This window comes from Sceloporus undulatus, chromosome 3 (assembly GCF_019175285.1).
Source record: "Sceloporus undulatus isolate JIND9_A2432 ecotype Alabama chromosome 3, SceUnd_v1.1, whole genome shotgun sequence".
In the NCBI taxonomy this organism is placed as follows: domain Eukaryota; kingdom Metazoa; phylum Chordata; class Lepidosauria; order Squamata; family Phrynosomatidae; genus Sceloporus; species Sceloporus undulatus.
The window spans coordinates 5,716,338-5,737,483 of NC_056524.1; the positions used below are offsets into that span (position 1 = coordinate 5,716,338).

The 21,146-nt window shown below is 41.3% G+C and overlaps 1 protein-coding gene across 7 annotated transcripts in view; it reads left to right on the top strand.

Annotated features, from left to right (window-relative positions):
• GDPD5 (glycerophosphodiester phosphodiesterase domain containing 5) overlaps positions 1–21,146 on the top strand; it is a 200,461-nt gene that overhangs the window by 16,218 nt on the left and 163,097 nt on the right. The window contains exon 1 of one of the 7 annotated variants that reach the window (XM_042458356.1): positions 2,653–2,677. The exons of the other annotated variants lie outside the window; for them this stretch is intronic. The gene's annotated coding sequence lies outside the window, so the exon portion shown is untranslated. Of the gene's footprint in view, positions 1–2,652; positions 2,678–21,146 lie in introns of those variants that run through there. 7 annotated transcript variants of the gene reach the window in all.

Below are 21,146 nucleotides of genomic sequence, written 5' to 3' on the forward strand. Positions count from 1 at the left end.
AATAATAATAATAATAATAATAATAATAATAATAATAATAATAATAATAATTAGAGCTCCCAGAATCTCCCAGCCAGCATGGATGTTTTTGTTTATTTCTTATTTAAACATAACAGCCATGCTGGCTGGAGGATTCTGGAAGCTGTAATAATAATAATAGTCAGTGTCAGGTGGAGGACATTGTGCATTACATGCTAATTTGTCCTCTGTATAGCAATCCTAGAGAGAAATTCCTAACACCCATGTAGACAAATGTAAGTGGGAACTCTCTTGTAAGCTTGGTTCAATTTCTTTTGAGTAGTATCAGTGACTGTGTAACATGCAAAGTGGCCCTTTTTGCCTTGGCTGCAAAAAAGGTTAGGGAGAGAGAGTTAAATAAAATTGCCATGGAGACTCAAAGTATTAATCTGATTTTTATGACAGCCATGTATAAGTTTACTAATAACTGGGAAGGTTTTTGTTTTATATCAGCAATAATTTTAACTACATTTTAAATGACGGGATGTCTTTTGAGCATTTGTTCTCTTGTGTTTTTGGTTTTAAATGTTTCATGTGTCTTAAAAGCTTTTTGTCATGGCCTTTGGTTAGTACAATAAAAGATGATTTCATTATTCCTTACACAGAAACAAGTACCACATAATAAGAGATAATGCATTAAATTTATAAGATGCAGGATATTTGGTTCAACAGTACTGTATATCAAAAGAAATCTAGGGTTATTGTATACTTAAAGCATATGGTGAACATGAGCCAATAGTATGCAAAGGGATCGTGTAGCATCTTAGAGACAGATTGTGCAGAAGAAGTTGCAGCATGAGCTTTAGTTGCAGCATAGTTTCCAAGCTGAGGGAAGTAATAGTCTCCCTATATTCTGCATTGGCCAGCCCTCATCTAGAATACTGCATTCAGTTTTGGGTGCCTCGTTTTAGGAAGGATATAAACAAGCTGGAGCAGGTTCAGCGAAGACCAACAAGGATGATAGGAAGTGTGGAGAACAAACCATATGAGGAAAGGTTGAAGGAACTGGGCATGTTGAACTTTATGAAGAGAAGAGTGAAGGGTGACATGATCACACTCTTTAAACACCTCAAGAACTGTCACAAAGAGGAGGGGCAGACCTGTTCTCTGCTGCCTCAGAGGTTAGGACCAAGTGTGACAGCAGAGTAGATTTTGATTGAACATTGGATGGAAGTTCTTTACAGTAAAAGTGGTTGAGCAATGGAGCCACTTGTCTATGGAGCTGGTGGTGTCCTTTTCTCTGGATGTCTACCAAAAGATGCTGGACAGCTACCTGGTGGGGATGCTCTAGCCTAAATTCCTGCATTGACCAACAAATGGATGGCCCTTTCCAACTATATGTTTCTATGAAACCAAGGGGTAGTAAACTTGGAGGCCACATGGAGCCATTGGCTGATCTTGGCATGCTCCATAAAACTGGGAGGCCCTATCAAGCTAACAGATGAGCTTGGTGGTGATGGTCCTGATGTGACATAGGCAGGCACCCTGTTCAGTAATTATGATGTCATAAATCTGATTTATGGCATCACATTTATTCCACTTCACATGTATGTTCATTGCATGATCTCAACAACCAAACGTCTCTTCCAAAGCCTACCTTTGAGATCTTAAAGCATCCTTAGCACAGCCATTTCTGAGGTGCCAGAGAGCAGGGTATGCTCCGGGCTTTAATCCAAACTTTAAAAGAAGTATCCAACTAGTTTAACACATTTGAGGGATAGGGTACAACAGTTTGGGTAGTTCCATTAAAATTCCTACTAAAACCCAGAGCAGATTCATTGCCCCATTGTCAGGAATGCCAACAGCTGCCAGAATTCCAGTCAGTTCAGAAAATCCTTCCAAAGTCACTTGACACATGGTTTTTAAAATCTGTATAGATGAAAGTTGAATTCGTTGTTGAAATTTTAATATATCAGGGACAATGAATTGTAAGAAATTATAGGTTGAGCCTCCCTTATAGGAAATGATTGGGACCAGAAGGGTTTTGGATTTTGGAATACCTGTATTTGCATAATGAGATTATCTCTGAGCTGGGACTAAACTCTATACCCAAAATTGATTGATGCTTCATATAAACCTTGTACCCCTAGCCTGAATGTAATTTTATACAATATTTTAAAATAATTTTGTGCATGAAACAAAGTTTGTGTAGACCGAACCATCAGAAAACAAAGATGTCACTATCACACCCACACACCCACACACCCACACACACATACCCGTGAAAAAAAGTTTGGGCTTTAGGAATATTTCAGATTTTGGTATTCCAGATAAGGAAAGCTCAACCTATATTTCTACTTTCTGTAAAGGACTATGTTCTTTAAGGGAACTTCAGGGGTCTTCCCTTCCCTTGCTGCCTCATAATTTCATTTGACATTTCCAATTCCCTACATTTCTCTGCTGTCTGCCCTCTCTCCAGTCAAAGTGTTTGCCAGGGAACATCTCCGTTCCACTCCTACAAGCCTATTTTGGCTCTCCTTGGGTGTTGGACACAGCAGGAATTTACATCTCTGACCAGATGGTAAATTGGGATCCTTCTGCAGCTGAAATCTGCACTTCCTATTTTTAGGGGTAGAAAGCTTATTTAACTTTAGAGTGCTCCAGCACATCCTGTCTGCTCATCATGTGTTTCTGGAGGAGAGGAAAACAAGGGCGGAAGGTAAAATCGCAAGCGCTGAATTGACTGATATGCAAAAGACGGGATGTTCTCATTGCATTTGCATTCAGCAGCATTGATACACTGCATTGTTTTATACTCTACAGAGGGAAAGTAGAGGCGGAAGCATAAAGGATAGGCTATTTTGGATGGAGCAGATATAGGATGTTAGGTTCCTGCAGTGGAAGGAGGCACAAAAGTTGAAAATGGAGATTGTGAGTTAAAGCATGTTTTTCATATAGAAATATCCTTCTCGTTCAGATTAAGGTCTGAATGAATCACAGGGAAAGGGTTGTGTATGCTGTGATTTTGTAGAAAGAAAACAAAAAGAATAAAGGAAGGAAGAAATGCAAAAGCAAGAGGTATAATTATAGGGTTGCAGCCTGCTAAGAATCTCCACTTCTGGTACATGTGTGCATGACAGAAATTTGCAATGTAAGATTTTAGCAGTTTCTTCCTGCGGTGAAACACTATGGTTTTCTCTCATGTTTTAAGCTGAGTCTGGGAAAGTTACTTTTTTGGACTACATTTTCAAGACTCTCCTGGCCAGCTTGGCCGTACAGCTGCAGAGGCATTGGCCAAAATGCATTCCACTTCTTCCAAAGAAGATGCATGAAGTGATGTTGGATTTGTTTTATCAGAATAAATGGTAGTTGTTCAGTCCTGGGTTTGTTGGATGCAAAACACAGACTAGTGCAAAGAGCCTTCTTTTGTGTGTACATGTATATGTATGCATACAGTTTGCTGGTCTCGATGAATCCTTTGGGCCCTGTGTTGTACCATCAAATCACTTTTGATCTACAGAGTCTCCATGAATGAGCAATCTCCAAGACACCTTGTTCTTAACAGCCTTGCTTAGGATTTGCAAACTCGGGGCAGCTGTAGCTTCCTTCATTTAATCTGTAAACCTGTAATGTGGTCATTCCCTTTCCCTGTTGCCTTCAAATCCACCATATATTGTTTTCTTCTCCAGTGAATCATGCCATGTCATGGTATGTCCAAAGTACAGCACCCTCAGTTTAGTGATTTTGGTATAATAATAATAATAATAATAATAATAATAATAATAATAATAATAATAATTTGTATCCTGCCTCTCCCTGTATTGGATCAAGGCAGGTCATTCCAGATTTTTGGAGCAGCAACAGAGAACGTTCTCTGGAAGCCGTCTTCAGTCTAGTTCTCTAACTGCAGTAGGTTCTTCGCATTTGAGAGTTCAGACTTGATTTGCTCTTGGACTCATTTATTTAACTTTTTGGCAGTCTATGGTATCCATAGAATTCTCTTCCAGTAGCACAGTCTTTCAAATGAGCTGCTCAGGTTTCATATTCATATACAGGTTGAGTCTCCCTTATCTGGAATTCTGAAAACTGAAATACTCCAAAATCCAAAATTATCCACATAGTTGATAGTGACCCCTTTGCTTTCTAATGGTTCATTGTAAACAAACTTTATTTCATGCACAACATTATTTAAAATATTATATATAAAATTACATTCAGGCTATGTGTATAAGGCATATACATATATGGGAAACATATATGAATTAGATGTTTAGACTTGGATCCAATTTCCAAGATATGTATATGCAAATATTGCAAAATCCGGGGGGAAAAACCCAGAGTCCAAAACACTTCTGGCCCCAAGCATTTTACAGAGACACATCCTTCATAGGATATACTATGGTATGGATAATCCAGACATTAGTATTACATTATCTTTTGTTAACATGTTGTAAAATGAAGTCCACTACTACATATCTGCTCAGTCAGCCCTCTGTATGCATGAATTCCTTATCCATAGATTCAACCATTCATAGCTGTATTTTATATAAGGGACACCATTTTACTATGCCATTGTATTTAATAGATTGTGAACATCAATGGATTTGATAACCATGGGGAGTCCTGGAACCAAACCCTAGCAGATACCAAGGACCTACTGTAATTGCTCTCTGATTGTTTCTGTCTGTCTGTCTCACTCATGTAACTGTCACTTTCATTCAGGCTTTGCTGTTCTGATCCACCTATACTGCTTTGCCTTGGGCTTCTCTGATGAATGTTGGTGTATGGTTGAGTTAATTGGGAGTCGGATCTTTGGAAAGGAACTGTCTGTGTGGATTAATGCTGAGAGGGACTGAAGTTCCTCCTGATTTTGTGAGAGAGGCTGTGATTTATGACCAAGTTTAACTTGTTTTTTTTAAAGCAGAGGCAAGTGTTTTCTTGCACTTGTCTTTCCGATAGCATGCAAATTTATGAAACTAATCCCCCCCTCCCATGATAGCTGCCACATGTAGCAGTTGTCAGCAGTTCTGTGCTTGGAAGATGCAATCTCAGGCTGAGGTTGTGTTTGTTTGCCTCAGAATAAGACCCTCAGAAATTACTTGCAAGGGAATACTCATTGGACTGGGCTGTTGTAATAGATTCAGAAGTTGATAAAGCTGAGGGCTGAAATCTTGCCGTTTCTAGGCGGTTTAGACAAAAGCAAACTGCTGCAGCCTCTCCAAGCTATCAATGTTCTTCCTCGTTGATAACATTTGCCAGCTTGACCACATATGTCCTGGTTTTCACTTGTGGGTATGCTTGGGTGCCTTGGGAGCCATGGTCTTGCCAAGACCTCCATGGCAAAATATCAGCCCACATGGGATGGTACCATCTAAGAGTCTTGTGAATCTATTAAGAAAATAGCATGTATTACAGGGGTAGAATGCTTAGGTCTAGCAATTTTGGAAGCACATGCATAGGGATGTCTTGTTTCATTAGTCATCCAGGGCTGATCGAAGAACCTTCTGGCCTTAGAGCAAGAGTTTCCTGCCAGAGGCTGCTTTTGACAGCTCAATGAAAAGGGAAATGTTCCAGAGCTGTGTGCATCCAGGCAATTTGCACTCTGTGCCAAGGAAAGCATAATTGTGTAAATGCAGTGAGTAGTGAGCATGTGGTGCATGTTTTCTCCTTTTTAGTTTTTGCACAATTTGCTGCTTGTACTGGGTGCTGGGGTACACCTGTTTGGTCCCTCATGGTTTGGTTCTGTCGCCATGCTATTTAACAGAACAATACACAGATTAACATGGAATTTCCTCCCTACAGTATCTATCTATCTATCTATCTATCTATCTATCTATCTATCTATCTATCTATCTATCTATCTATCTATCTATCTCCAGCTCTCTTCTATGCCAACATTCTCTGAAGATGCCAGCCACAGATGCTGATGAAATGTCAGGAATCAACTCTTCTAGGACATGGCCACATAGCCTGAAAAACCCACAAAACTATGGATTCTGACCATGAAAGACGTCAACTTCACATTTATTATTTATTTTTTTAAAAAAAGTTAGATGGGTAGCCTCCTTACTTTCTTTTTACAAACAAGTAAAGACCTTTCTATTCTGACAGGCATTTGATGATTGACTATACAGTATAAGGTCTATCTTACACAATGTACTGGATGTTGCTATTTGTTGGGTATGTGTGTCTGTGTGTGTATGATGTGTATTCAATGATGTATATTTTAATCTGGTTTTTATTTATTTAATTGTTTAATCTTGTTCTAAGTCTTATATCTTGTGGATTTTTAACAATGTCTTTTTTTAATGGTTGTAAGCCACTTTGAGAGCCAGTATGGCATAATGGTTTGAGTGCTGGACTATGATTCTGGAGACCAGGGTTCAACTCCCTGCTTGACCATGAAACCCATTGAGTGACCTAGGGCAAGTCACATGCTCTCGACCTCAGGGGAAGGCAATGGCAAACCTCTTCTGAAGAAACCTGCCAATAAAACCCCATGATAGGTTCACCTTAGGGCTGCCATGAATCAGAAATGACTTGAAGGCACATAACACACACACGAGCCACTATGAGTCCGGATTTGGGGAAAAGGCAGGGAATAACAACAATAATAGAAGTTGACAGATGACTTGAAGTCTCTCTCTTTCACACACACACACACACATGTATTTGTGCTCCCCATGGTCCTCATTGCACAAAGATAGTTGAATGGTTCCCCATATAAATTACTTGGATGGGTTTTCTCAATTTGGCTCCAGAGGTGCTGGAATGACATTCTTTCCCAGAGGTGCCATTGACTGCTGACAGATGTGGCAGCCAGCAGATGGTATGGTAGATACATAAGATGCAGGCATTTTTTGGATTTTGAATCTAGCTGTACCTTTAAAACTGGACTTACAAATGGCAGGCATTACTTGACACACTCTCTTTCCTTTCTTTTTTTTTTGTGCAATTAGTATTTTTATGGCTGTTTTGACAGCTGTGCTTGGCACTTGGGGCTCAGGTACTTAACACAGGGCAGTGATGGTGGTAGGCTTGCTTTCTTTGATGTTCTGCAGGAAATAAATTTGCATGCTCTTCTTTCCTGTTGTAGAAGTGTTTCCATTGTGAGCACTCTCAAATTACATCAGGGTGTTGCTGGGAAAATGCATGTTGCAGGCCTCACCCTCCCTGGGGGGTCTTTTGTAACGGATTGTGCTTAAATAATGGGAGTACATGCTTTTGAAGCACACCAAGAAATCCCAAAAGAAAATCAGTACAATTTGTGCTTTATGGACTACAGCAAAACTTTTGACTGAATAGATCATGAAAAGCTATGGAAGGCTCTTAGAATAACAGAAACACAGAGTTGGAAGAGACCGCAAGGGCCATCCAGTCCAACACCCCTGCCATGCAGGAATATATAATCAAAGCTTCCCGGACAGATGACCATCTAGCCTCTGTTTAAAAACATCCAAAGTAGGAGACTCCACTACCCTCCAAGGGAGTATGTTCCACTATCTGTTAAGAAGTTCTTCCTAATGTTGAGGTGGAATCGCTTTTCCTGTAGCTTGCATCCATTGTTCCATGTTCTGGTATCTGGAGCAGCAGAAAACAAGCTTGCTCCATCCTCAATATGACACCCTTCAAATATTTAACTATCTCTTCTCCAGGGTAAACATACCCAGGTCCCTAAATCTCTGCTCATAGGACTTGGTGGTTTCCAGACCCTTCACCATTTTGGTTGCCCTCCTTTGGACACACTCCAGCTTCTCAACATCCTTTTTGAACTGTGGTGCCCAGAACTGGATACAGGATACCAGTGTACCAGTATACTCATTGGACAGAGTCTGTGGCATCTCTGGTGTTACACCCTCACCCGCGTCTGCATCATTTTGTGATCTTCGTGAACATTGACTTTCTTTGTTACTTCTAAATATACTTCGGGGCAAAGTTTTCCAAGTTTGTCATAGCTGAGCTATGCTTTTCCTGAATTAAAAAGGAGAAGCACCTCTTACCATGTACTCAAAGGTTTCCTTTTACAGCATGTAAGTAAGCGTTGCTTCTCAGAGGAACTTGCTGTGTGTGCTTTCTGTATGAGTCACTGTTGTGATTTTAAAGCCTACACACCCTCCTCAGGGTAGGTAATTTTCCCGAATGGTTGTGTAAAAAAGGCAAATGGATCATTTTGTTGTTTCATAGGCAGAGATGCATAAATCCACACCAGTTTTTTTCAGAGAATGGTTGGAAGATTTGAACAGTGGATCGTGCAGAGATGTCACAGGAACATGCTTGGTTTTCTACACCCTGAACCTGAACGTTTTTCCATTTTAATATACATTTTGGGGACCTGCAATCTGAGACTAAACTGGTCTTGGTGAACTACAGATAGGCAGTGAAAGTCCCTCATATGGGAGGTTAGGGTTTCACTGGACTTTCAGTTCTCTATTTGCTGGCAGATAAACAGGTTTTTATTTTAAAAGGCATCTGATTATTTAACAGGTCATGGAAAAGTTTTTAATGGCATGTAAACTCTTCATTTTTATCTTTATTGTATCTTTAAAATGATTTTATAGTGTTTTAAATTAACAATGTTTATGTGATAGCTGATTATATTGCTTTGTAACGTTTGCATCAGCAGGATTTTAGGTGCATCTTGTTTGAAATTTGGATCTCTTATTGGGAGAAAAAGCAGGATATAAATTTAAATAAATAAATAAAGCCAAGAGGTTTTGTCACTTGACAGGAGGGAGAGGGGAAGAGGGGGCAGAATCTTGCCCTTCCTAATTGCCTTGAGCAAAAACAAACTTCTGCAGATGCTTCTATCATTTGCTGTTTGGTGTGCTTCCTCATTTGACTATACAATAGTCCTCTGATGTTGCTTGGGCTACATCCTCATGGGCCATAAGACTCTAAGAACAACCTGGAGTATTCTGGCCCTGAAACTGCCCTGGCATCCCGCTGCTACATTGGGCACTCTGTTCCTGTGCTAGCTTGTGTCGTGGATCACTCATCTGAGGTCAGAACAAGGGATCCAGCATTGATCATATGGCCTCATTCTGAGAGAGTAACCCATGGCACTGGCACCAGACATTACCGTGGGACACATTGTAAACAGATGCCTGGCATTGCATCTATCTTGATCTTCCGGGACGATCCGGAGCAAAAGATGAATTAAAAAAAAACATTTTAAGAGGGTATATCACATGCTGTCAGCTTCAGGAGAAGGCAATGGTAAACCTCCTCTGAACAAAACTTGCCAAGAAAACCCCATGATAGTTTCGCTCTAGGAGTTTATCGCACGGACTTTTAACTTGACTGCATTCTAACAGGATGCAACTGAGATGCAGGATGCAGGCGGGAATTATTGCAATAATTTGCATTTAATTTCGGTGGACGAGTACAACCCAGCTGCATCCTGAATCCCAGGCGCGTTCAGCAAGCCACTTTTCAAAGCCGCGAGATCTCTGGCTTTGAAAAGTCATGCCTGGGACCCGGGATGCAGCAGGGTTGTACTCGGTGGGTGAAACTAAATGCAAATTAAGTGCAATAATTCCCACCTGCATCCCATATACTGGCTGCATCCAGTTAGGGTGCAGTCGGGTTAAAAGTCTGTGTGATAAACTCAGAGTCGCCATAAGCTGGAAATGACATGAAGGCACACAACACACAGACACCTCGGGCTAGACGTCATCCGGATAGTGTGTACCAGAATCAGGGATTGAGCCCTGCATCATCCAGATTCGGAAATATTGGAGAGTACATATCTAGCAGTAATAACATAGTAATTATACTGTATATCACAAAACTTTTACTACTTTTTCAAGACACTGCCTGAATCAGCTGTGAAGGACCTGACCTAACACAGTCCAGCTTTGCAGTTAAAGTGCTTCTGTAAATTCCCAAGGTTAAGGGATGTTGAAAACTCCCCTGTTTTAAACAAATACAATAGGCTCTTTTTGTGTGTGAGGGGAGGCAAAGGTTCCTTGCCTCAGCGGAAAAATATTTTGCGGTTATCACGGCTTCCCTCTGTGGTTAAAAATGTTCGAAATGGTTTTCATTACCTTGATAGTTTTATGTCCCACTGCCCTCCCAAATGATTAGCAAGCTGCTCACAGAAGCAGGAAGGAAAATGTGCGAGTGAGATTAGCTGCCGATTGAACCTGTCAGGCAGATGGATTCCTCCAGCACATTGCAATGTGGCATGGAGTCAGGTTAGGTCATCCTCTGTTGGAAGTCTGCTATCTCCTTTCTTCTGACCCTGTGGACTTGCCCCGTCATAGTTGGAATTTGGCCCGGTGTTATGATTGCCTTTCTACTTTGTCCAGTGGATGTGGATGTTTTTCAGGATGTCCAATGTCTTTGTTCTTTGAAACCTCCCTGTTTCCTGACACAAGTCAACCTGGGTGCATTGTGCGTTTGTCAGATTGGAATTTCAAAAGAAGAAGAAGCACCAAACTGGTAAACTGTGTGTTGTTTTATTCATTTAATACAGGGGTTCCCAAAGTGGGGTGTGAGATGGAATTTCAGGGGGTGTGACAAAGAGTGGCTTGCGTCCTTGAGTGATTAGTCACGAGTTGTCACTCATTTTTGTCTGGAATAAATTAGAATCGAATTCCTCAATTTAATGCATTGAGTTAAAAGCTTTTTTTTAAAAGTACAGTTTGTTCGCTCACAGTGGTATCACTAGGGTGGTGCAGGGGGTGCATGACACCACTTCTCAAATACCTACCTTTTGGAAGAAACTGGTTGTGGCATTCGCGTCTGTATGTCTTTAAAATGCTTCAGTGATGGGAGTGGGAGGAGGCTCAGTGGGAGGAGAAAGAGGGCCCCATATTGTCAATGTTGTCCAAAATCATTGACCGGAACCTGGTTTGGGAAGTACATCCCCTGAATAGGATGATGCCAAATGAGGGGGCAGGGATGGGCTTTTTGTCCCATGCAGACCGGCTTGAGATGACAGGTCTCTGCCCTGAGATGTTTGAAATTCAATATAAGCAGTGATGGCGGCAGCTTCTGTTTCACTGAGGTTAATCCTTTCTGGGTTTAGTCCAGAATTGAAAGGAACTATTATTCTTATTCGAGTATTTTATTATTATTATTATTATTATTATTATCCTTTATTTATAAAGCGCTGTAAATTTACACAGTGCTGTACATACAATCTTTTAATTAGATGGTTCCCTGCCCTCAGGCTTACAATCTAAAAAGACACGACACAAAGGGAGAAGTGAGTGGTGGTGGTGGGGAAGGGGATCAGGTCCAGCAGTTCTTCTCTACCTCCAAGGCCTGGACCAAGGCAGATGGACTAGAGGGAGGACTTGGCAACTATCCCAAGCGAAGAATCCTGTCTCCCAAATAGGCCCTGTATCCCAGGTAGGTTCAGCTCCTTGAATAGCTCTTTTCATGTTTGGACTGAAACTCAGAGCAGATTCACAGCCTCACTGACTTGAAAGCAACCAACCGCCACTGAATAGAGGCTATGTTAAGTGACTGAGTCTCCCTCTATTACCACTACATTATTTTTGCATGGGGGGGGGGGAGAATACCAGTATTTTGTTAAGAGAATAAAATGTGTCCTAGAATTTCATGGCAAGTATTTAGTCCAAGGGAGGGAAAGCTCTTGCAGGCTAAGGGCCAGATTCAGTTTCTGTCATGTTCCGGTGGTGGGTGGGTCCACAGGGAAAAAGGGTGGCATTAAAAATAAAAATGTGGTTTTTAAAATAACTGTGTTAATCCGGAACATGCATCTGAGGAAATAGACCAAGTCTACAAAAGCTTATCCTTGAACACCTTCCACAGTCTCAGTGGTGCTGCAAGATCCCTTTGCATATTGGCTTTTTAAGGCAAGCTGTTTTGACCTTTCTAGAAAGAGAAAATACTCACACAAAAGCTTGGAAACCATCAAACTTTTTGCATCTGGGGAGCTCACCGAGCCTAAGGTTCCTGATTGCTATTATTGCAATGTGACAGTTTCTGTTTCTTATTCCTGGTATAACACATTTTCTGCAAGAGAGATTGATCCTGGATGCTTCCAGCTGCAGTCACCTCTCTCCTCACCAAATCCAAGCCTGACGAGGCTGTGGAAACCCCACAGACCAGCAGTCCATCCCGTCTGCAGCTTATTTGCTCTGTGGTTTGCGGCCCACTCTTTTTTTCCTGGAAGGATTTCCAAACAAATATTGTGTCATTTGTTATTGCTTCAGTTTAGGGAAGCCAGAACAAAAATCAGCCTTGCCAAATGGTTTTGGCACACAGGGCAGAACTGAGAACTGAAAAAGCTGGGAGTCTGTTATATTTCTAAAATCCTGTTTATCCTACCCCCATGAAGAAAAAGCCCACCAGAAGAACTTAGTTAATAGGGGCAATTCTCTCTTATGGTTGTTTTGTGCCTTCAAGTCTTTTCTGACTAATGGCAGCCCTAAGGCAAATCTATCACAGGGTTTTCTTGGCATGATTTGTTCAGAAAGGGTTTGCCTTTGCCTTCTGTTATGGCTGAGAGAGTGTGACTTGCCCAAGGTCACCCAGTAGGTTTCTGTGGCTGAATGAAGATTCAAACTCTGATGTACAGGGTCATAGTCCAACATTCAAACCACTGTACCATGCTGGTTCTCACCTACTTTCAACATAGCAAATACTGAGTGTGTATTTGATTTCTGAAGACATTCAAGTGCTGAAGATAACAGGCAGATTGGATTCAGAGATACAGCCATGCTAGTCTGGAATATCAGTATGTAGCACCTTTGAAACTAAGGAGATTATCACACTGGGGTAGCAGCATTAAAACATTATTGAGTGAAGATTATCACACAGTACTGAGATTATTCCATGGTCAATGGTCCTGGAAATCATTATTATTGTACGACTTTGCATTAATGATAAACTCTCTGAATAAGAACCCAATGGCACCGCAGTTTTGGGAATGCTTCCTCTTAGCACATTCAGCCAAGCTGTGTCAGTCCAGGCTGGCCCCAAACTCTCTAACTAACTGGAAATAGGAACTTGGTTACTGCTAGTGTTGCCTGGATGTCCACGAACTGTAGATGCTTTCCAGTAAATGTATTGTAGAGGCTTTCCAGTAATTCATTGGCTTCCTGATCTCTGCTTTTTTGGCATCCAGAGAACTTGGACTGGAGGTGATGATTTTACCCTGAAGGTTATTGTTGAACAATTGGAAATGGTGTTCTCTTCCCCTGGATGAATATTTTTAACAGAATTAAAATGTGTGGTGTGCTTAGCCAAAAAGGCTTTGCTTCTGCATAGTTGTCAGCTTAATCTTTGCTAACAATAGGCTGGAGAACAGGCTCTCCAATGCTGATTCTAATGGGATCATCATAGGTAGCCCACAACAATAGCCAATGCCAGGCATTACTAGCCACTGCTCAAACATTACATACCTTATATACTTGGCTATAAGTTAACCTCAAGGGCAGGTTTTTGGGGCCAAAATTATGGCTTTTGGTATGACCCATGGATGTCAAGAGTTAAATGTAGGGGCACATAACAAAGGGAGGTACAAAGTAGATTGAGATTGCATCTGCACAGCAGAAATAATCGACGTTGGCACCACTTTAACTGCCATGGCTCAGAGCTATGGAATTCTAGGAATTGTAGTATGTTGTGGCACCAGAAATTTCTGACAGGGAAGGCAAATGTCTCACAAAACTACAATCCCCAGGATTCCATATCATTGAACCTTGGCAGTTAAATAGGCATTAACCTGGATTATTTCTGCAGTGCAGATGCAGCCTGGATCTACAAAAGCTTATACTGTAAGCTTCTTTTTTTCCAGCCGGCTCAAAGTCACTACAAATTGAATATTCCTTATCTGGAATTCCAAAATTTGAAATACTCCAGAATCCAAAACTTTTTGAGCTATGCACTTTGTATTTCTGAAGCTGAAGAGAGGTGTGGCTGGAGAGAGATGTGAGGATCTATGAAATGGATTCATGCCAAATACTATGCTTATATCGCTGCATTTCATTGATTTTCTGTCTCTCTCCAACCCCATTATATATCATAATGTATATGCAAATACAGGTATTCCAAAATCTGAAAAAATCTGAAATATAGTCCCAAGCACTTCACATAACCGGCACAAGCTTCCTTTGTGCACTGTGTTTGAATACAGTGCATGAGCACTTATAGTTTACATTCAGTTTGCCTTAAAGGCTGCATCCACACTGCAGCGATATTCCAGTTTGGCACCACTTTAACTGCCATGGCTCAACGCTTTGGAATTTGGGGAATTGTAGTTGTGGCATCAGAGCATCAGTTTCCAGAATTCCATAGCACTGAGCCATTGTGTGGATGCAGTCAAAGACTACTTCATTCCCCATTCCTTCCCCAGTTTTTATGCTGAACTTGATTAATTAATTAATTAATTAATTAAATTATTTGTTGGAATTGAGTTCCTTTCTCCCTTTCTGGCATTCATCTCACTTCCTTACTAGTTTCTTGGCAAACTGATCCATCTTCGATGCTGGAAGATCAGGCTTCTTGCTAACATGGACAGTTGTCATATGAACAGGAGCATAGCTTTTTCAGATGTCCTTGTTTTCCACATGAGAAAATCAACAATGGAGTGGGACCGCACTAGGTAGACACTCTGTCCTAAGGAAACTCTGGCGAGTAACTCCTGAAGAGGACTAGAAACCTCCTCCTGTTAGATTGTGGCTATTTAACCTTGTGTACAAGGTGCAGTAATTGTACTTGAAACTTTGTCTGTCACTTAGATGATGCCTTGGTTCTCTTCCTTTGAAACACATGGCAGTATGGAAGATACTGTGGAAAATGTGTGACTTTTTTGCTATGTGGTTCCTGGATGATGCTGTAATGACTAGCTGGTTTGGCTGCTCCATCTTGCAGAGAGGTTACAAGCAGACATAATGACAGGCTGAATCCTATCATTCTCTTTCCCCCCTCTTCCTCTCCTGTCTGCATGTGGCAGAGGGATTTACAACAAAGTATAGATTTTCCTCCTCTCTCATAGGAGTTTCTGATCAGAAAGCAGAAATGTGTGTGTATATGCATTTTTCTGCCTGATAGTTAGAGATGATTTTTCAAGACACTTGCTTCTGTTTACGTAGCTGTTTTCATGTGCATTTGAAAGCAGTCTAGCGTCACAAATGAGACATCAAAAATCTTGCTTTGGTGTGTGGTCACTACTTCAGTCTGGGTTGTTGTGCTTTGGGGGAAAGTAAGCAAGTCAATTCAGGGGATGTAAATCGACAACAAGGTGTTGTATTCATCCTTTTTAGTGCAAGTGTGTGATAGAATGATCCCAGCACAATGCCTATGTCAGGTAAAAATGTAAGTTGCAACATCGGAAGATAAATGGTTATTGTATTTTTTCAGGATTTGACATTCATTATTTATTGCTGTCTGGGCATATGTCTTAACATAGTTGAGCAGTGGCAGCTGGTGTCTTCCATGTTGTGGGAGAGTGAATCCACTTTGGGTTTTTGTACAAACTTAAATGGAGCTGTTTCCAGAAGGTGAACGTATTATGGGAGGAAAAGTCAGCACCTTGGAATGCTCCTTCACACTTCAGTCTAAAACTCAGAGGAGAACCACAGCATCTGTGATATTTAACTGAACAGTGACCACTGTGTCTGAGTATGGTGTGAATGTATAATTTTGGTAGCAGCATATTATCTTGGTTCATCACATTCTTTTATCATGATAAGCCATGGTTTATGTTAGCTAAGGTTTGTTGCTTAGGCCACAAACTTCAAATCATCCATCACTTATCTTTTGTGATCGTGATTTGTTTCCCTCTTGCCATTTTGTCAACTCCCACTTCAGGCAGCCATGGTTTCAATAAGTCGAAGTTTGTAAGTCAATTAAAGAACACAATAACATGGGATCAACTTTTTTTTAAAGGGAAGAAACTCTGTTGGGTTCATATAGTGGTTTGTAACCAATGTTTGTTATCTAGGACAGCTTCACACTTTGCAACAAGCCAGATTTCAACAAACCACACAAAGAATTGTCCTGATATGCAGACAAGTCAATATCTTTGCATCCACTGATACTATTCATTCATTTATTTAACATTTCTGAATAGCACCACCCTTCATTGAATGTTCAAGGCACTGTTCCATAAAGGGTCCGCCAGCTTGAAACCTTAGTCAAATGCCGCTCCTGGGGCTTTCCAGACTACCTGGACTGAACCCTTTTTTTGGCCATAAACAAAAGCAAATATCTTTTTCTGGAAGAACTGAGAAGTACCAATTCATCGTTTAAATAGATTACAGGGTCTTCCTTCACTGTTTTAACATTAAAAAAATCCCTGATTTTTCTAAAACAGAAGTAGTTAGTTTTGAGCATTTTGACACAGGATTGGCCCTTGTACTATGTAGTTACCTTCTCCTGGTTTACATTAAAACTATAAAAACAATAACAATGCTCATCATTACAGTTAAACAAGGGAGCTTTGTAAAATGAAAGAACCTTCCAGCTCTGTGATTCTATGAAAATGCATTAATTCGGCCGTGTAAATGCTCTATGTATGATATTTTCTGCAGCCTGGGGGAGAGTAAGATAAATAATAGTTTCGTACTGATTGAGTATATCTGCCCAAAAGATGGGTAGTGTATACTCATCTTCGCCTCCCCTTTTGCTCCTGCTTAAGTGGTTCTGATATATCTTTGTAGGTGATGTGGGCATTAGCAGTCCAGTTGCTGCTGTGTCAATGGGGGAAGTGAATTCACTCTGGGTTTTAGTCCATACTCTAAAAGGAGCTATCCAAGGTGCCAAACACTCATTTGGTGTAAAGGTTTAGTACTTAGTTTGGATTAAAACCCAGAGCAGATTACCTCCTCCCCAGACATGGGATTCACCAGCCACCATAGATGGAGAGTCGAAATGTAGTCCGTCAGAGCAAAGAATTGCAGTGAGTGGGTGAAGTTCAGAGGTTAAAGTGGCCCTGACTTGACAAACAAGAGGGGGAAGCAATTAATCACCAACTTCTAGGACAACATGAAAGGGATCTTTAAGATTGAGAGAAAGAAAGAGGTTGGGAGCATAAGCTTTGGTATGCTTCAGTCTACTTCCTCAGACTAACACAGCCATGACTCTGAATTGTAGGATAACAGTTTCTTTGTGTCCCTCCATAGAGGTTCAGCATTATTCCTTCCTCTCCTCAGTTGGGAGTACTTGCGGGTTGCAGGCCTTAGTTTTCTACAGTAAATCAGCAAGAACATGATGTTAAAACCACACTGCTGTGTTAGGGGAGCATCGAAGATGGATCAGTTTGCCAAGAAACTAGTAAGGAAGTGAGATGAATGCCAAAAAGGGAGAAAGGAACTCAATTCCAACAAATAATTTAATTTTAACAGACACTTTGTGGGCTGGGATGTTATTTGTGGAACAGCAAGTTATAGCCCAGCATTTAAAGGTCTTTAGAGCTTTAATGGATTTGTGGGGTGGGGAGAAGCATTGAAAAAATCTTGTTCATTATTTATAGAATGTTTGTAAATTATTGACGAGGAAGGTCTTGTTCTGTCATTTGGAGCATCCCTTGAGACCACATTACACAAATGCCTCCTACGTTATGTGTGGCCTTCCAACACATTGTCCAGGATTTTCTGCTGGGGTTTGGAGGATGTTGCTCTTCCTTCCCTCCTTGCAAGTCTTACCATGGAGTTTGTTCCACTCAGTAGTGGCCAGTGACTTCCATGTCAGTGTGGCTGCAAATTTTCTTTGGGTTTTAGGCTGAACTTTGAGGAATGTACCTAAGATGAAGATGAACCTATTTGAGGGGATAGTTTACCAAAGATCACATTATCCCATACAGACCTGCTAGAGTTTTAAGATTCTCAGCAGAGGGCAGAGGGTTGCAAGGTTTTCAAAATGACTATAAAAGGCAGATGACATTTGTGACGTGCAGCTTTGACAATCAGGAAGTATTAACAAGTTTGTATCTTGCCTTAATACCAAATGAAAGTACAGTATGATCCCCATATCTGTGGGACTGGTACCGATATCCCCCAAAAATGGTCTCTCTGGGCATCTGGAGGTCTTCCAGGGTGACTCTATGGCCACTTTCTGTCAGAAGTTGACCATAGAATCGCAATGGAAAACCTCCAGATGCATTGAAAGAACACCTCTCGGCACCTGGAGGTCCTCCACTGTGACTGTGGCAAACACCTGGCAGAAATGTTGTTGTTGTTAGCTCCCTTTGAGTCATCCTTGACTCATGGCAACTCTGTGGCTGAGAGTCTCCAAGCCCTCCTCTCTTCTCTGCTCAGGTCCTATAGGCTCAGGCCTGTGACTTCCCTGATTGAGTCTATCCATCTGGCCTGTGGTCTTCCTTTCTTTTTCCTATCCTCTATGTTCCCCAGCATCATTATCTTTCCTGATGAATATTTCAAATCATTCAAACCATTGTGTGGCCTTGAAGTTCATTAGGTGAATTTGGGAAGACAGTCTTGCCTATCCTGTATCTCTTAGCCTAATCTACCTTGTTATTGTAGGTTTATTTTTATTTGTGACCTGCTATATTTTATTATTTAATGTTAATATGTATTAATGTGTATTATGTTAAATTATTTTTATCAATTGTACACCATAGGCAGGCTAATTTTATTTTATTCTATTTTTAAACTGATTGTATGTAAAGCGCTGTGTAAATTTACAGCTCTCTATAAATAAAGCTTAATAATAAAAATAATAAAACAAAGCAGCAGAGACGTGGGCATGCCTTCTTCCTGAAGAGATATAACACAACGTGGAAATTGTATTTCTCTCCCCCTCCCTACACCGGAGACTAAGACGCTCACTGCTTGGATGCAGTACCTGTGTGTTTGTGTGTGTTTAATGGCACAGCTGGTTATAAACTGAGATCCTCTAGGCACTTCTAGAGCAGCCTTTAGTATTGACACATGTGGGGCTTTGGGCTGAATTGTTTTTTTCATTTCTGGGAAAGGTGATGACCTTCTTTCTTCAGAACAGCTAATGGAAGTGGTTCATAATTCTCAGTCAGCGCTGAGGGATTCAGAAACCTGTGGGTAAGACTGAACCCCAGTAGCAGAGACAAAATGCAGTAATTATTGATGAACCCTAGGGCCTTCCAGAGATGAGAGTCTTCACTACTAATTGCTTAAGGCGCCTCCATCTCTACAGGTGGACCAAGGATGCTGAGCAGAATTGGCTGGTATGAAGGCAGCTGGAAGGTGGGTGGGTTTTGTAGCTTAACCACAAGTCATTCTCTCTCAGCCTTCTGAAGAAACCTGCCAAGAAAACCCGGTGACAGCTTCACCTTAGGGTCGCCATAAGTCAAAAAAACTTGTAGGCATCTGAATCTTCTCTTTTGCAAGCTAAACATAACCTAAGCTTCCCTTCATCAGGCTTGATGCTTTCTAGACCTTTCCCCATTCTGGATGCCCTCCTCCTCCTCCTCCTCCTCTGGCCCCTTGGGATCTCTTCCATTTCTAGGATTCTGTGAAATCTTTGAAAGGGTGTCATGCTGCGAAAGGAGGAAGCTTGTTTTCTGCTGCTCCAGAAACTGGGACATGGAGCAATGGGTTCAAATTAAGAAAAGAATCTCCAGAGGAGGAGACTTCAGCAACTTCCAAGGCAGCATCTTTCACTGTCAAATAGCTCTTACTGTCAGGAGGTTCCTCCCAATGTTGAGGTGGAATCTCTTTTCCTGTAGTTTGAATCCACTGCTGAGTTTTCTCCATCCTCAACATGACACCCCTTCAGATACTCAAACAGGGCTCTCAGGTCCCCCGTTAGCCTTCTTTTCTCCAGGCTAAACATACATACCCTGCACTGCTCCCTAAACCACTCATCAGACTCACGTCAGGCTGGATGACCCTTTGGGATCCCTTCCAACTTCTATCATTCTCTTTCTAGCTTCCTAAGCCTCTCCTCGTCAGACATGATGCTTTCCAGACCATTCTGGACCCTTGAAGCCATGCGACAAATGCCACCAATAAATGTCTCTTCAATGTGAAGTTGTAGGCTTTCACAGCCGACAGCCATAGTTTCTTGTGGGTTATTGGGGCTACATGGCCATGTTCTGGAGGAGTTCTTTCCTGATGCCTTGCCAGCTTGAATAGACCATTGTTGGTTCTATTGTTGTTTAGTTGCTCAACATAATATGGGTTGAGTATCTTTACTCCAAAATGCATGGGACCAGGAGTGTTTTGTATTTGGGTTTTTTTTCCCCTTCAGATTTTGGAATACATTTGTACATACATAATGAAGCTGGAGAGAGACTGAGGATCTGTGAAATGGTGGGAGGCATGGATAAATAACAGAGCATAAATAGTCCAAATCATTATATTCCCCATCATCATCTACAGATGGGAGAGCTGGACAGTGAAGAAAGTGGATAAGAAGAAGATAAACTCATTTGAGATGTGGTGCTGGAAAAAAGTGCTAAGGATACGGTGGTCAGCCAAAATAAAACAAGCTAGCAAAATGTGGGCTAGGTAATGATACTATGAGGTGGATTTGTAATTGGTTGACCAGTCGAACCCAAAGAGTGCTCAGCAAAGATTCCTCTTCATCCTGGAGACAAGTGACCAGTGGGGTGCAACAGGTTCTGTCCTGGGCCCAGTGCTATTCAATCTTTCTTCTTCTTGGCTTTACTTTGCGAACGGAGATTCAGGAAGGATTCATTTGTGCTTTCTACAAGTGCATTGACGATGTTGGATGTATCCTTTGAGCCTGTGCAATGGATTTTTCTGGTGGAGCACAGCATGCACAGAACTGGCCTCACCCTTTAAACCAGAGGTTTGTCTGCTGAGGCCTTGACAAGCATGGATGGTGGCAGCGAGGTCCTCGGGTCGTAGGTTTGATTACGACTGTTTACTTCTCTTAGATGGTTGACCTTACAGGGTTAGACGAGCACCATCTGCCTGGGTTTGGGATCAGAGTTTTCCTTCTCCTAGGATGGTTGCCATAAGGCTAGAGAGCTCATCCTGCCCATTGGCGCTCTTGGTCAGACCCTTCGGTTGTGACCTGTCTGTCTATTCAATTCAATATCTATTCAATATCTTGTTGATAACTGATAAACAATTTGGATGAACGAATAGAGGGCATGCTTATGAAATTTGCAGATGATGCAAATTAGAAGAGGTAGCTAATATCCCAGGGGACAGGATCAAATTCAAAATGACCTTAATAGATTAGAAAGCTGGGCCAAAACTAACAAAAGGAAGTTCAATAGGGAGAAATGTAAGGCAATAATA